Source organism: Dipodomys ordii, unplaced genomic scaffold (assembly GCF_000151885.1).
Source record: "Dipodomys ordii isolate 6190 unplaced genomic scaffold, Dord_2.0 Scaffold13, whole genome shotgun sequence".
Taxonomy (NCBI): domain Eukaryota; kingdom Metazoa; phylum Chordata; class Mammalia; order Rodentia; family Heteromyidae; genus Dipodomys; species Dipodomys ordii.
Genome location: NW_012267229.1, coordinates 20,499,410 through 20,514,376, shown reverse-complemented (window position 1 = coordinate 20,514,376; position 14,967 = coordinate 20,499,410). Strand labels below are relative to the sequence as shown.

At 41.5% G+C, this 14,967-nt stretch overlaps 1 protein-coding gene across 1 annotated transcript in view; it reads left to right on the top strand.

The window, feature by feature from the left end:
• The first annotated feature begins 6 nt into the window (after positions 1-6).
• Positions 7-14,967, top strand: part of Zhx3 (zinc fingers and homeoboxes 3) — a 114,062-nt gene continuing 99,101 nt past the window's right edge. The window contains exon 1 of the mRNA XM_013011123.1: positions 7-178. The gene's annotated coding sequence lies outside the window, so the exon portion shown is untranslated. The remainder of the gene's footprint in view (positions 179-14,967) is intronic.

The window sequence follows — 14,967 nt, the reverse complement described above, 5'->3', positions numbered from 1 at the left end:
GGCTCTGCGCCCTGGGGATCCCCGTGCACTGTGGCCCCACAGTTGCGAAGGGAGCAGGAAGGGTGACGGAGGGCAAGTGGGGGTGTCCGCGGAGGGGCACCTGGCCCAGCGGGTCAGCTCCAGGCCTCTGGTGTAAAGAGCTTCAGCTCCAAGCAACCCGGGAGTCGAACCACTCGGGGTACAGTAGAATCCTGGGGCCCTTGTCTGCCCACGCCGAAACACTACACGTGGGCCCCGAGTTCTCGGATGCCCCGAATGGCGTGGGAAGAGAGTTTTGCACTTCATTCAGAGACGCCTATTGGAAGCGATGGTGGGGAGCGGGAGGGATACACGGGCCGTAGGTAGAGAGTGCTTGCGAACTGGAGTCGTTTGGAGTCCGGTGGTTTGCATTTCCGAGCAGCGATGGCTCGGGGCTTGTGCCCAGGGAGAAGCTGGTGTGTGACTGGAGGGGGGGGGGGGGTGGGGGTGGGGGGGAGGGTCAAGCAATGGAGGAGGGAGGGTATACTCCTTTCTGTTTTTGTGTATGTCTCGTGAATCCACGGCATCTATTTATGTAGATATCCTAAATGTTTATTCATGAGCTGTCTAGAAACTTTCAATCTAAAAAAGAATCACGGCAGTTTCCATTTAAATACGAGTACTTTCATAGGTCGTTATCTTGATGTCCTTCATTTGTGGTAACTTGGTATTGCAATATTTCAAAGTTAAGAGAAAATGAGTCCTAAAACAATTGGTGCTTTGCCTGCCGGATAATTCTCAATCATGGAGAACAAGCCAAAAGCTCACTTCATTTAGCTGGAACAACTTATTTGGGCTTGATTTGTTTCTAAGAGACATACAGTGGAAAAATCCAGAAGCAGCATGCAAATCAGTATGAAAGAGACTTAGGGAATGAATGAGAATGGCTTAGGAGAGATGGTATTAAGGTTGGTTTAGAGGACTGGGAGTCACTATGTAATGATAAACATTAACCAAGTTGGTTTGTGACCTTGATACATCCAGCCACACTTGATTTGTGCAGTGGTTCACAACAAGCAAACATTGCTTGGGAATTGTGGTAATTTGGGGGAAAATGTTCCCCACATTCTTTACTCCTACATTGAAATAAGATTTTAGACTAGGGTAGTCTCATAGTGGAGAGAGTTTATTTTAAGTTTTAAATATAACATTAAAAAGTAATTTATTACATTTCAAAGTAATTTATGTTTAATAGAAAACTTGAATAACAGAAGCATGGGAAAAACCTCAGTCTCACTAACCCTGGTAAATCAGTTTGGTATTTTATCTTTTCAGTCTTTTGTTTCCATGTGTATGTTTTATTTTTTTCTTCATGCAAAGATGCTACCAGAATATGTTATTTTTATTTATGTACTTTTTCTTTTGCTTGTAACTAGATTATGGGGATATGTTTTGATCGTAGGAATAGGGACTTGTGGTCCCTTTGTGAGCAATTTAAAAAGTAAGCCTGATTGTTCTAGTTTTCTTACAGCATTCCAGTAGCTTCTCATCTTAGTCACATTTCAAGTTCTTGCTGTGGACTACCAGATTGTCCACCTCTCTTGACTTCCAGCCTGCCATACCTATTTCTGCTATTCTTTAAAAATTGGAAGTATACTCCAGCTCACTGCCTTTGCATTTAATGTTCCCTCTACCCAGAACTCTGATCCCTGAGTATTGTCATGATTGATTCCTTTACTTCAGACTTTCCCCATCAATTCTATAAAATACATCCCAGACACCTGCCCTCCATATCTTACTCTACTTACCAACACTTGTAGTACAAGTTTCTTGGTTTATTAACACTCTCCCCTGCCTCCTCCCCCCACCTCACATTAACCCATAAGTGTGAGACTTTTTCATTGCTGTATCCTTGGGACTCAAATGACACCTGACCCTTACAGGTACTTCGTATTTGCTGAGTGAATGGAGGGATGTTCACTATCTATCTATTCATACGACCTTGCTGGTAGCTATCTATGTGGCTATACCATGGGGTGGAAGAAGCTCTTAAATATCACAGCATTCCTCTCCTTTCCATGTCTGAGGAGAATTTTACAAGATGAGACTTACAGTCTTAAAAAAAATTACAGTCTTGACTTACCTTGAACAACTGAGGGAAGGAACGTTTTTGGCAAATGTTACTGGCTTTCTTTCTGCCTTATCCCTTGTGTCACATTGGGAATCTTTGAGAAGTATAAAGTGTCCTAGTTATGTTTACAGCTGCAATTCCAATTTGGTAGTTCTTAGTGATAGAGTAAGCCTCAAGAGCATAGTAGAGTTTTTGTGTCAGCAGATACCCCAAGATATAATTACAGCTTTAATGTGTTTTCATTTGGGAAATAGCAGCTCTATTTACTTACTTTCTTGGCAATTCTATCCTTTTCATCTCTCTGCTTATCATTTTTGGATGGCCAGCAGGTACACTTACTTTTTTTTTTTTTAACATTTTAAAATTAATCCTTGACCTTTTGAGCATTTTGTATCTCTCATGTGACTTGAACTCTTTGAAAGTACCAGTTTCATCTTTCAGGTCGAAACAACATCAATAGTAAAATGTGCCATTATATTTTCACTTATAAGGATAGGATAATTGTATCTTGTGCAGAATTTTTACAGAGAAGTTATAATGTGGGGGTAAGCTTCTTAAAGGTTTGAATTTATGGTGGAAAGCTTTTAATTTTAGTGTATTTAAAAAAAGAGACTTGCATTTTGCTCTGAAGTAAAAGGATCCCTGGAACACTTTTTTTTCTTACTTTTAAATGCTCCATGTATACAAGAACTAAATTCTAAATGAAAATTTTATTATTTGAAAGGCCTAAAGGGAATGTTATTTGTTTCATGAACACCTGTTGAGCATTTCTGTATTTGGAACAATTCTGTGTTTTCCCCTGTTTTTCCAGGGGCTACCTGTTTAAATTTTTGCTTTTTTGTTTTTGTCTGTCGTGGGGCTTGAACTCTAGGCCTGGGCGCTGTCCCTCAGCTCTTCAGCTCAAGGCTAGCACTCTACCATTTGAGCCACAGCACCACTTCTGGTTTTTTGGTGGTGAATTGGAAATAAGAGTCTCACAGGTGTTCTCGCCCGGGCTGGCTTTGAACTGTGATCCTCAGAACTCAGCCTCCTGAGTAGCTAGGATTTACAGGTATGAGCCACCAACACCCAGCTACCTGTTTAAATTTAAATTATCAACTCTACCACTATGCCACATTCCCAGCCCCCCCCCCTTTTTTTCATTTTTTTGTTGTGCTAGTACTGGGCTTGAGCTCAGGGCCTCATGTTCTCCCTTGGCTTTTTTGCTCAAGAATGGCAGTCTTCCATTTGAGCCCCACCTCTACTTGTGGCTTTATGCTACTCTCTTAGATAGGTCCTCATGACTTTGAACTGTAATCTTCAAATCTCAGACTCCTAAGAAGCTAGAATTATAGACATGAGTCATCAACATAGCATCCTCGTCATTTCTGAGGCAGGGTCTTGTTGTATAGTCTAGAGTCCTCTAGAACTCACTCTGTAGGCCAGACTAGGTATTCCAGGCTGGCCTTGAACTGTGATTCTCCTGTCACAGCCTCTTGAGTGCTTCAAATCCTTATCCTCTAGGTTTCATCCTCCTAAGTAGTAGCTAGAATTACAGGCATGAGACCCTAGCACCCAGAACTTGGGTACTTCTGTTAATAGTCACTATACCAAATAAATAAATTTGTTTTCAGGCTCTGTGAGCTTTGGTCCTGCGGCTTAAACTCCAGACCTAGGTATTGTTCCTGAGCTTTTTTGCACAAGGATGGCATACCAATGCTTGAGCCACTGTTCTACTTCTGGATTTTTGCTGATTAGTTGGAGATAAGAGTCTCACAGATTTTCTTGCAGGCTGGCTTTGAACCACGATCCTCAAATCTCAGCTTCCTGAGTAATTAGGATTACAGGCATGAGACACTGACACCCAGCTCAAGTTCTGTATTTTAATTTTACCTTTGACACTTTCTAGCTCTCAGTCCTTGGAGAAATTATGTACACCTGCTTTTTCATCTGTAAATGAAAAAAAATAGTTCTTACAGGGTCATTGAAGAAGGCTCTCTCTCTCTCTCCCTCCCTCTCTCTCTCTTTCTCTTATACACAACCCCCCATACCACTACAACCACCATCACAAACTAGTGTTAATTATAAGGAAGAAAAACTTCTAGCATCATCAATGAATTAGGATTTGGTAAAGAGTGAATGTAGCTGGGCTGGTGGCTTACACTTGTAATGCTAGCTACTCAGGAGGCTGAGATCTAAGGCTTGAGATTCAAAAGCCAGTCTGGGCAGAAAAGTCTGCCACACTCTTATTTTCAATTAACCAGCAAAAAAAGCCTAAAGTAGAGGTGTGGCTCACATGATTGAGTGCCAGCCTAGGGGAAAAAAAGCCAAATGAGAGTAAGAGGCCTGATTTCTAGCCCCAGTATAGGTACAGGCAAGCATACACAAACAGAGTGAATGGCAGCCAAGTGCAGGTGGCTCGTGCTTGGAATCCTAGCTACTTATGCGGCTGAGAATGGGAGGATCATGGTTCAAGGCCAGAATGGGAAGAAAAGTCTTTGAGACCCATCTCAATGGAGGGAAGCTAGACATAGTAGCATGTGCCTGTCATCTCAGCAACTATGCGAAACCACAAGTAGGTGGATTAAAATCCATGAGCATGTTCATGGAAGGAAGCAAGTCTCCATCTCAAAAACCAGCAAACATGGGTCTAGAGGCAGGGTTCAGTGGTGAACACCTGAAAGGCAAGTTCAAACCACAGTAACACACACACACACACACACACACACACACAATGTGTGAATAACTTAATGTTCTTTCACTGACTTTATTTTTGAATTTATTAAAAATGATCAGGGATGGCATGTGCCAGTGGCTCATACCTATAATTTTAGCTACTGAGGAAGCTGAGATCTGAAGATTATGGCTTAAAGCCATCCAGACAGGAAAATCCACGTGACTCTTATCTCCAGTTAATCACCAGCAATAGAGCTGCAGCTCAATAGGTAGCACACTAGCCTTGAGTGAAGAAGCTAAGGAACAGTGCCCAGGCACACACTTACATACATACCAATTATCAGGGAATTGCCTGTAATTCTAGCTACTCAGGAGGTTGAGATCTGAGGATTACAATTCAAAGCCAGCCCGGGCAGGGAAGTTCATGAGACTTTTGCTTCCAATTAACGAACAAAAAATGGGAAGTAGATATGTAGCTCAAGTGGTAGAGCTCTAACCTTGAGCAAAGACTCTCAGGGACAGTGTCTAGGTCCTGAGTTCAAGCCCTAGAATCAACACAAAAAAATTGTCAGGGAATTTAGTGTTTGGCTCAGGATTTATAATTATTCTACTGATGTACACCCTACCTTTATGTTTAGCTTTAAGCTTGTCATATGATTATGAGAAGAGAAGAGAACTTTTTTTTTCTTTTAACATTCTTTTCCATTGTTAGGAGTCTGAGTAGAGATTTATTTCTCACTCTCTTTTTTGGTTGTACTGAGAGTTGAACCTAGGGCCTTGGCACCTGCCAGGCAAACACTCTACCATACCAAGTACTCTACTACTTGAGTCATGACCCAGCTCAAGAGACCTTTCAAGAAGCAAGACACATTTTATTTTGCTTTTACTAGAAAAGTACCCTTCATCATATTGTGTACGTTCATGATTGATTCACATCAGAGAGCTTACTTCAAATAACCCTGTGGACTTGATAGCCCTTAAGATGAAGTATCTGGGTACAACCATTTTCTGGTGAGATGGTTTCTAAGTGAGTGCCATTCTGGTCTTTCCATCATCTCTGTGAAGCTGTCTGCTAAGAATAAGTAGCAAAATGTCAGTGGACAAAGGAGAAGTTTTGGCAAATGGTTAAAGTCAGAAAGAGGGAGAATGAACTTCAAAGTATGTCAGTGATCTTCAGATAGCATGCTGGGCTCCATTGAAGTAGGAGACCATGGATTTATTGGGATATTGATAGCATTCAACTACCTGGTTCTAGGATCAGAGAAGGGTATGTTTGTGTTAAACCAGAGATGGGGTTTGCTAAGGGTGAGTGACAGGACATGGTGACTAATGTGATTCATCGTGTGTCTAAGCTGGATGGCAAGGAGACAAGGACCAAAAGTGTCGATGAAGTCAAGGACTGGGTGTATTGGAGTGATGGAGTCATAGGAGGATGTGGTTAGAGGAACATATGAATGGAAGATTTCAGAATTGGAGCAATTAATTACTGGGCATGACAGGCTTCTGTGTTTTGCTATAGACACGAAGTGCTGAAGGGAAGTAAACTCAGTGAAGATGGCTGATGTTGAAGTGGTCAAATAACTGGGCAGCTGGAGATGTTTGGATCATTGCATGTTTAGAGAAGCTATCAGAAAGTGCAAGGTGTTCAGGGTAACGAAAAGGAAGGTGGGCCAGATCTTCAGTGGTAGAAAGAGGTCCTCTTCTGTAGGAGCCTCAAAGTATCAGGGGATTTTTGCATGGGGGAGGTGGAAGAGCATGACCTGGAAGGTTTATTGGTTACAAGGTCTCTATAAGAAGTCAGCCTTGGTCCTATTGCATTTTGCTTATGAGGGAAACTTGATTTAAGTGGGGAATACTGGTGGCATATTATATTTCTAAACTATTCATGAAAATTATCTAAGGATGTTTCCCACTGAACTCGAATCTCTAGGAGAGGAGACTGAGAATATGTTTATCTGGGCTGGCTTAGATCCTCCTATTTAGGTTTATTATGTAGCTGGGATCACAAGTGCATGTCACCACCCTGGACTTTTTTTTTTTTTAATCGGTTGTGAGCTCGAACTCTGTCCCTGAGCTCTTCAGCTCAAGGCGAGCACACTACAACTTCATCCACAGTGCCACTTCCAATTTTCTGGTGGTTAATTGGAGATAAGAGTCTCATTGGCCAGGCACTGGTGGCTCACACCTGTAATCCTAGGTACTCAGATGGCTGAGATCTGAGGATCATGGTTCAAAGCCAGCCTGGGCAGGAAAGTCTGTGAGACTCTAATCTCCAATAAAACACTAGCAAACCAGAAGTGGTGCTGTGGCTCAAGCAGTAGAGTGCTCACCTTGAGCTGAAGAGCTGAGGGATCACTCCCAAGCCCAGAGTTCAAGCCCCATGACCGACAAAAAAAAAAAAGTCTCATGGACTTTCCTGCCTGATCTCAGCCTCCTGTGTAGCTAAGATTATAGGCATGAGCCACTGGTACCTGGCTTATTTTTATTTTTGAGATAAAGTCTCTCTAACTTTTCCTACATAATCCTACCTCCACCTCCTGGATCCTGGGATTAAAGGTATATGCTACCATACCTGGCCTATTTCTGAATATCTTCTTCAAGGATGCTTGATATAGGCAGGAGAGTCTTGTGGGATCAGACTTTGGTAACTGGAAAGTGGTCAGCTATTCCTCTATGTCCCTGCTCTAGCATGGCTAAGCACAGAGGGACTTACACAAAAGCTGTGAAGTCCTGGTCAAAGTAGCTCTTTATACTCCAGGCTTCTATATGTGTAGTTCCTAGGCTTGGCCTGCCTACAGGCTTCATCTTCCTGATAGAGTGAATTCTCTGTCACTGATTTAAGCTCCCTTGGGTGAGTCCTCTTTTGGCAAGTCCTTGGCATGCCATGATAGGTTAGCTATAGCCAGACATCATGCTAGCCTTGCAGATGGTTACTGTTATGAATGATTTCTTTGCTTTCCCATGTTAGTGCTGTTTTCACTTTCCACCTTCCCAATCAGTTTAACTCTTAATTTTTCAGGAAACTAGATACATACCTCTTGCTATCTTTTGTGGTATAATTGGATGCTAGTTCAGAATTCTGATCTTGCTGAGAAATAGTTTAGAAAAGATGACATTTCCTTTTGGTTTATTCTTGATAATGCTAATAGCTAGCTTGCTTTATTTTTTCCCTCCCTCTCCTCCTTCCTTCTCTTCTTCCTTCCTTCCTTCTTTTCTTCCTTCCTTCCTTCCTTCCTCTCACTTGCTTGCTCACTCATTCTATCAGTACTGAAGGTAATCTGCAATAACATTTAAAAAGCCAAAATATTTGACAATGTTGTATTTCCCATTTTGACATAAAAGGTAAATTCAGTAATTCACCAAAATATACCTCTGTGTAGCAATTACATGCCAGGTACTGTGCTAGACACTAATAGAAAGGAAATCAGACTTGTTCCTTCTCTGTCCATATGCATCTACAGTCTGGTAGGTTAGAAAGCCAAGATAATTTTGTAGAATGCCTATAGAAAGGCCTAGTGTCTAGTCCTACTTTTGGCTTTTATGAATTTTGTGACCTTAGGCATTTGTCTCTGTTTTCTGTTACCTGAAATGAAAAGGAGTTGCCCTGACTTATAAAATTTTTATAATACTTAAATGATACTACACAGAGAAGAGGTTTGAAAAAGTAAAGTTACTATATATACAAATATATGTGAAGAGAATCAGACCTGCCTTCTTTTGCAGGAGTAGCTAATGAAGAGTTTCTACTACTGTGTGGCTAACACCATGATATCCCCTGTCCAATATGGACTACATGTTATTAAAACTTTGCCAATTACAATGTTTATTTAGTAATAAATAAGAAAATTAGTTAAGTTTTGAGCGCCTTGGGCTACTTAGTCATTTCTAAAACTTAATTTAATAATACTGGCATTATTACAAAAGACAGTGCTTCTGGGTATTTACCATATAACTAGAAGTTTATTACAACAATGAATATATGATGATTTTATGATTGAATAGTATAAATAATAGAAGGTTCTCTTTTGGTGTGAATTTCTGTGGTGTGTGTGTGCGTATGTGTATGTGTGCGTGTGTGTGCATGTGTGCGCGCACGTGCGTGTGTGTGTGTGTGTGTGTGTGTGTGTGTGTGTGCGCGCGCGCGCGCATGCTTTTGCATGCCAGTCCTGGGTCATGAACTCAGGGCCTGGGCACTATCTGGGCTTTTTTTTTACTCAAGGCTAATGTTCTACCACTTGAACCACAGCTTCATTTCTGGCTTTTTGGTGGTTAATTGGAGATAAGTGTCTTATGGACTTTCCTGCCTGGGCTGGCTTCAAACTGCTATTCTCAGCTCTCAGCCTCCTGAGTAGCATAAGCCACTGGTACCCAGCTGACTTTGTTTTTTGTTTGTTTGTTCTTTTAATATTGTTCCTCTAACCTGCATATCAATAAAGAACTAGGCCTTTCATTGTAGATATTTTCTGTAGTAACCTAGACAAGATCCTTAATTTTTCTTAACCTCAATTCATAAAAAGTGGCCTTATTTTTGCCATGCCAACTCTAAAGGGTTGTTGAGACATTCAAAGAGAGTACACGATTAATATACTTCTCTCTACATGATGGTCCTCATTCAGTCATAGGTGTGATGGTCATGTAATTCTGGCAAATGAATGCCCCAGCAGGGCTGTGTCTTGATCTTTAACATAGTCCTTGTTTGTGTTTTGCCTCCAGCCTATCATTATTAAGTGCCCTCCATCTCATTTAATATCATTTATTTTATAACCAATTGGCCAGAATCCAACACTTATTGAGCTTCTGCTGTGTGAGTCCTAGGATGCCTGCTCTAATTAGGACGGGCTCAAGTCTTCCAACATCAATTCCTGCCTGAATTACTAGCCTGCTGGTCTGTCCTATGGACTCCAGATTTTTCAGTTCTGAAGATTGCATGAGCCAGACACCTATTACTATGCATATGTGTATGAATATCTATGCATGCGTGTGCACACTGGTATTTTTTTGTATTGGTTTATTGGTTTGTTTCTCTGGAGAACCCTGTCTTAATAAATGTTGTTATTACCACATCAGGAAGGGTAGTAGACAGGGTGCTCACTGTGGCTGTAAGGACACATTGAGAGCTTAAGGTACCCATGGAATCCAGGTGAACTACTACCAGCAGTCAGACTTTCCCAGGATGTCTACATGAATGGTCTAGACAGGATATATATCAATGTGGAATTCCCCAGTGTGTAGCTGTCAGTTGAAACTAGGTTCATGGGGATTTAAAGCTAGACTAGAGTATGTAAAATAAGATGAAGTGTAAGGATGGAACTTTTTGTTGTTGTTGTTATTCTTGGTCATGGGGCTTGAACTCAGGGACTGGGTGCTATCCCTGAGCTCCTATGCTTCAGGCTGCTGCTCTTACACTTTAAGCCACAGCGCCATTTCTGGTTTTTGAGAGGTTAATTGTAGATAAGAGTCTCATAGTAACTTTTCTTACCTGGCTGGCTATGTACCATGATCCTTCTATCTCAGCCTCCTGAGTAGCTAGGATTATAGGTGTGAGCTACCAGAGCCCAACAAGGATGGAACTTTTGAGTTATAACATTGGAGGGGAGGGGTGGAGGCAAAGGAATCTATAGAGGAAACAACAAGGCATAGAAAGAGAATAGGAGGATCAGATGAGTGGTATCATGGTAATCAAGGAAGAGGAGAATTTTGTAGAATGAGGTAATGCTAACAGTGCCAAATGCCATAAGAGAAATGTTCAAAATTACTCAATGAAGTTAGTTCCTAAGAGATATCATTGGAGGTGACTATTTCAGGGTCCTACATTATGTGGATGGATGAGGTTGAGATGTGTGTTTGCTTCTGCTGCTTCTTGAAAGATGTACATCCAGGAAGTGAAGATAAGAACATGCTGTGGGTTTCCTGAGGAAGGTGTGATTTCTGGAGGAAATTTGAGACAGATTTGATCCCTAGCATGAGAGAGGGAGAAGAGGGAGGATATTTAAAACAGACAAAAGGTAAATATAATTGATTAGGGAGGGACATTCCTGGGATAGCCAGAAGCATTGCCAGAGAAGGATGACTCTTCCATTTGATGTAGAAAGAGGCGAGGTTATTTGGGAATACAGAGGATTTTGTGGACATAGGAGTTGGAAGTGTTGCCTTAGTAAAAGTTTTATTTTTCTTTGTGAAGTGGACCTTTGGCACCAATTGATGACCACGGGGAGATGGTACAGTGAGGTCTTTGAAGAGAGGAGCACATATCAAATGGCTGTTGTGGAGCTTAGATGTGGGAGTTTGTTATTGCCTCTGTTGTGAACTAGATAATGCACCACAGACTGATGTGTATAAAGTCTACAATTGTTAGCAAGTTCTACCAGACTACCTACCCTTTTTGTGCAGTACCCTTGTATGTCAGCCAAGAGTATCTCTGATGTAGTACTAAAATGTGAGACCAGGTACTGTAGTGAAAATGCCATTAGACTATGAGTCAGTCATTCCCTGGCTCAGCCTTGGCTCCTTCATTTACTAGTGGCTTATATTTCTAAGTCTGCATTTTCATTTGTAAGACATTTATAATAACAACAACAATAGTGAGTGGTGATGATGGTGTGTCAAATGAGAACCATTTTAATATTCTTTAGAGAGGTAAGTCATGTTATAAATGGAGGCAATATCACTAGGCCATACCTAATCCTAGCTCCAGGCTTTCGTATAAACTTCCTTCTTTACCATTAGGATCTTCCTCCTGCTCCTGCTCCTCCACCTCTTCCTTCTCCTCTTCTTTCTCCACCTCTGGGCCTGGGTGCTGTCCCTCAGCTCTTCAGCTCAAGGCTAGTGCTCTACCACTTGAGCCATAGCGCTACTTCTGGTTTTCTGCTGGTTTATTGGAGATAAGAGTCTCATGGACTTTCCTGCCCAGGCTGGCTTTGAACTGTGATCCTCAGATCTCAGCTTCCTGAGTAGCTAGGATTACAGGCAAGAGCCACTGGTGCCCAGCTTGATACTGTTTTTTTTATTTGTTTGTTTGTTTTGTTTTGGGTTTTTTTTTGAGGCAAGAAAATTGATGAGGTTATGCAACTAATAGCAGAGAAATAAGCTAAAGCTGAATGTTTGTATATTTAAGTCCCTGGGGGTGAGAGTCAGGAATTATCCTACCCGGAGGACTGGACAATCTGGCTCTGAAGTTAGTGAACAACTGTGATGGGGTGGAAGCGGGCCTTTGTAGTAGCCTTATTCTGGTAGATGATCTCACCTTTGATTGTTGCAGTTGCAGGAGGAAAGAGAAAAATAAATTTTCAGGTAGAAGGAGCAGTGAAAGGCAGAAACCTGCTTTGGGGGTGCCTGAGCTAAAGGGAGGCCAGATTGATATAGATAAGCAGGCGGGAGGTGTGATGAGAAGAGGCAAGGGAGGGGAAAAGGGCCTATGTCACCCAAGAGCTTACTGGCCTTGGCAAGGAGTTGGATTAATCCTAAGAACAGCAGGAAGCCATTGTACCTTTTGAGTGAGTGGTAAGATGGTCCAATTTATAATTTGAAAAATAGAGAGGAGGCCAGAGGGTAAACTCAGTATAGTTGGTGAGGTAAAAGAATGGACTCAAGAGCTGAAGAGGACTTGAGCTCAGGGCAGAGATTTAGCCAGGAAAATAAAACTCCATCCTTTGTTTCCTATTAGCTGACTCCCTGTTGGAGTAGCCTCATCTAGGTTCCGTCCTTCGCCTTCTGCAATTCGGTCCTCTGGGCTCTGTCCTCTGTCAGTGCAGCTCACTGAAATGTCTCAGGCAAGGGGTACTTGAGTCCCTCTGGTTAGCCAAGCTGAGACCTTTTACTCCCACCTAACTTGGTGGTCTCCATTCACAGTGAGCCTGTTACAGCCTCAACATGCTATCTTCCTTTGGTCTGGGGTCTCTTTGGCCCCTCATCCTGTGACCCTCAGGTTCCCAAGTGCTTAAACCAATCCTGATGATTGTATTCTCCAGGTTTCTGACCTTGGTCCTCCTGGGATTCCTCCATGTCCACCTGCAGAGAATGAACCCTCTATTTCTTCATCTATATCTAGCTTTATCTCCAGAAAGCCTACTGACCCTTCTGGCCATGTTAGGCACCATGACTCCTTTTCCATTTCTCATTGCATATAAAATGGACACCTCTATGATGGCACTTAGCACCCTGTTTACTTACTTGACTTTCCCAGCTAACAGTACTTAAAGGATAGGGTTACAGCAGAATACTTTGTGATCTAGGCCAGAGATTGCTTTCAGTTCAGGTGAAAGCCACATTTCATTATGAAGGTGTCTACACCTGATTGTATGTCCTATAATAGGGCATTCATTTCTCACTAGGTCTGAGGGCTGGAATTCAGGTATAATATCTTCTGTGAACAGAATAAATTAGTTTTTGAAATAATCAGTAATTGTGTCCATCTTCTAAAAGGAAACAAAAAGACTTAAGAAGGAGAATTGCTACAGAAGAGTTTCTAAAGACTTGAGTTTTTTCCTCTGGTAATTTGCAGTTTTACAGTTCAAAACCTGTTACGTGTGTCTTGTATTTTGTGATTTCATAATTCGGAACTTAACTTTACAATTGCCTCCATGGTAATGAACACTACTGTTCTCTTGTGTTGGATTGTGATAGCCATGGAAGGTAGCAAATAGACTGAAAGACAAGCTTTTGCCTTTATGTCCTTACCTTCAGCTAACCAGCTCATTATGAAGGAAAAAGAAGAGATGAATAGAGATAGTACACAAGTCAAATATTTGGTATTTCAGCAAAATTGGGGATAGTTTATGTCACTGAAGACTCATGCTTTTCTTTTTTTTTATTGTGAAAATACTGTACATAGGGGTTTCAATTACATGGGCAAGATAATGAGTACATTTCTTATCAAGCATTGTAGCCTCCTCCTTTGTTTCCCCTTCCCATTCCTTCCCATCCTCCCCCTGCCCCCCCACCCAGAACTCCTCCCCCCCCACCAAAGTTGTAAAGTTCATTTTTGAAATAACAACTTGTACATCTCATTGTTGCAATGGGTCCACCGTATCCCTATTTAAACGATTTGTTTTTTTCCCGTTCATGCTTTTCTTTCAAATGTGTTTCTACACTTTTGAGTCCTTTCTGTCTTCTGTAACTTTCTTCTTTTTTTGGGGGGGGGTGCTGGTCATGGGGCTTGAACTCTGGGCCTGGGCATTGTTCCTGAGCTCTTAAGCTCAAGGCTAGTGCTCCACTTGAGCCACAGAGCCACTTCATATGTTCTGGTGGTTAATTGGAGATGAGTCTCATGGACCTTCCTGCTCAGCTGGCTTTGAACCAGGATCCTTAGATGTCAGCCTCCTGAGTAGCTAGGATTAGAGTTGGGTGCCACTGGCGCCCAGCCTTAACTTCCTTTTTCCCCCATTGTATCTTTTATGGAAGGTAAACAAAGAAAATAAAATATTGAATTACTTTCTTCCCTGTAGCTGTGATTTTCAGGCTTTTTCTTGAGGTCCTTTTCTTTTCTGAGCTTAACAAAGCAAAAAACAATGATTCCTTTGATTAAATGAAACTCTTGGACCATTACTCAGAGTAATGCAATACAGCATACTTGTGCCTTTTTTTTTTATTAGTAGTAGTCTAATTTTAAGGGGAAAACATTATAGGGTAGCTATTTAAAACTAGAATACCTCTCAAGTGGAATAAAACTGCCTATGTATATGTAACAGTTTACTAAACTGGAGCCTCATATTTCTCTCAAGGGCTTTTGTTAGAAATGCTGGGACATAAGAGCTATGCTCTATTGATCACCACCTATGTATTTTGGGTGTTTAAACAAGACATTAGGATTACTGTCTCAGGAAACTATATGGAGTTTTCCAGTATGCCTGAGGCTAAGACGACAACTTCTGTTTTTATATAGAGAATCTCAGTTTCCTCAAGAACATTCTTCCTCAAAGGAAACCACAGTCTATGTCTTGGTACCTTTGATCCACTAAACTTACAGAGGGAATCTTTTCATATGCAATATATCCAACCATTCAAATGCATAAACTATCCAGAAGTGGAGCTGTGGCTCAAGTGGTAGAACGCTAGCCTTCAGCAAAAAAGTTTAGACAGTGCACAGACCCAGAGTTCAAGCCCCAAGAAAGGCAAAAACAAAACAAAACAAGGCCACAAAAAATTATCTTCCTTTTCATCTCCAAGTATTTTATTTCCGTCCTTCCTTTCTTCCTGCCTTCCTTCTTTCTTTTTTTTTTTTTTTT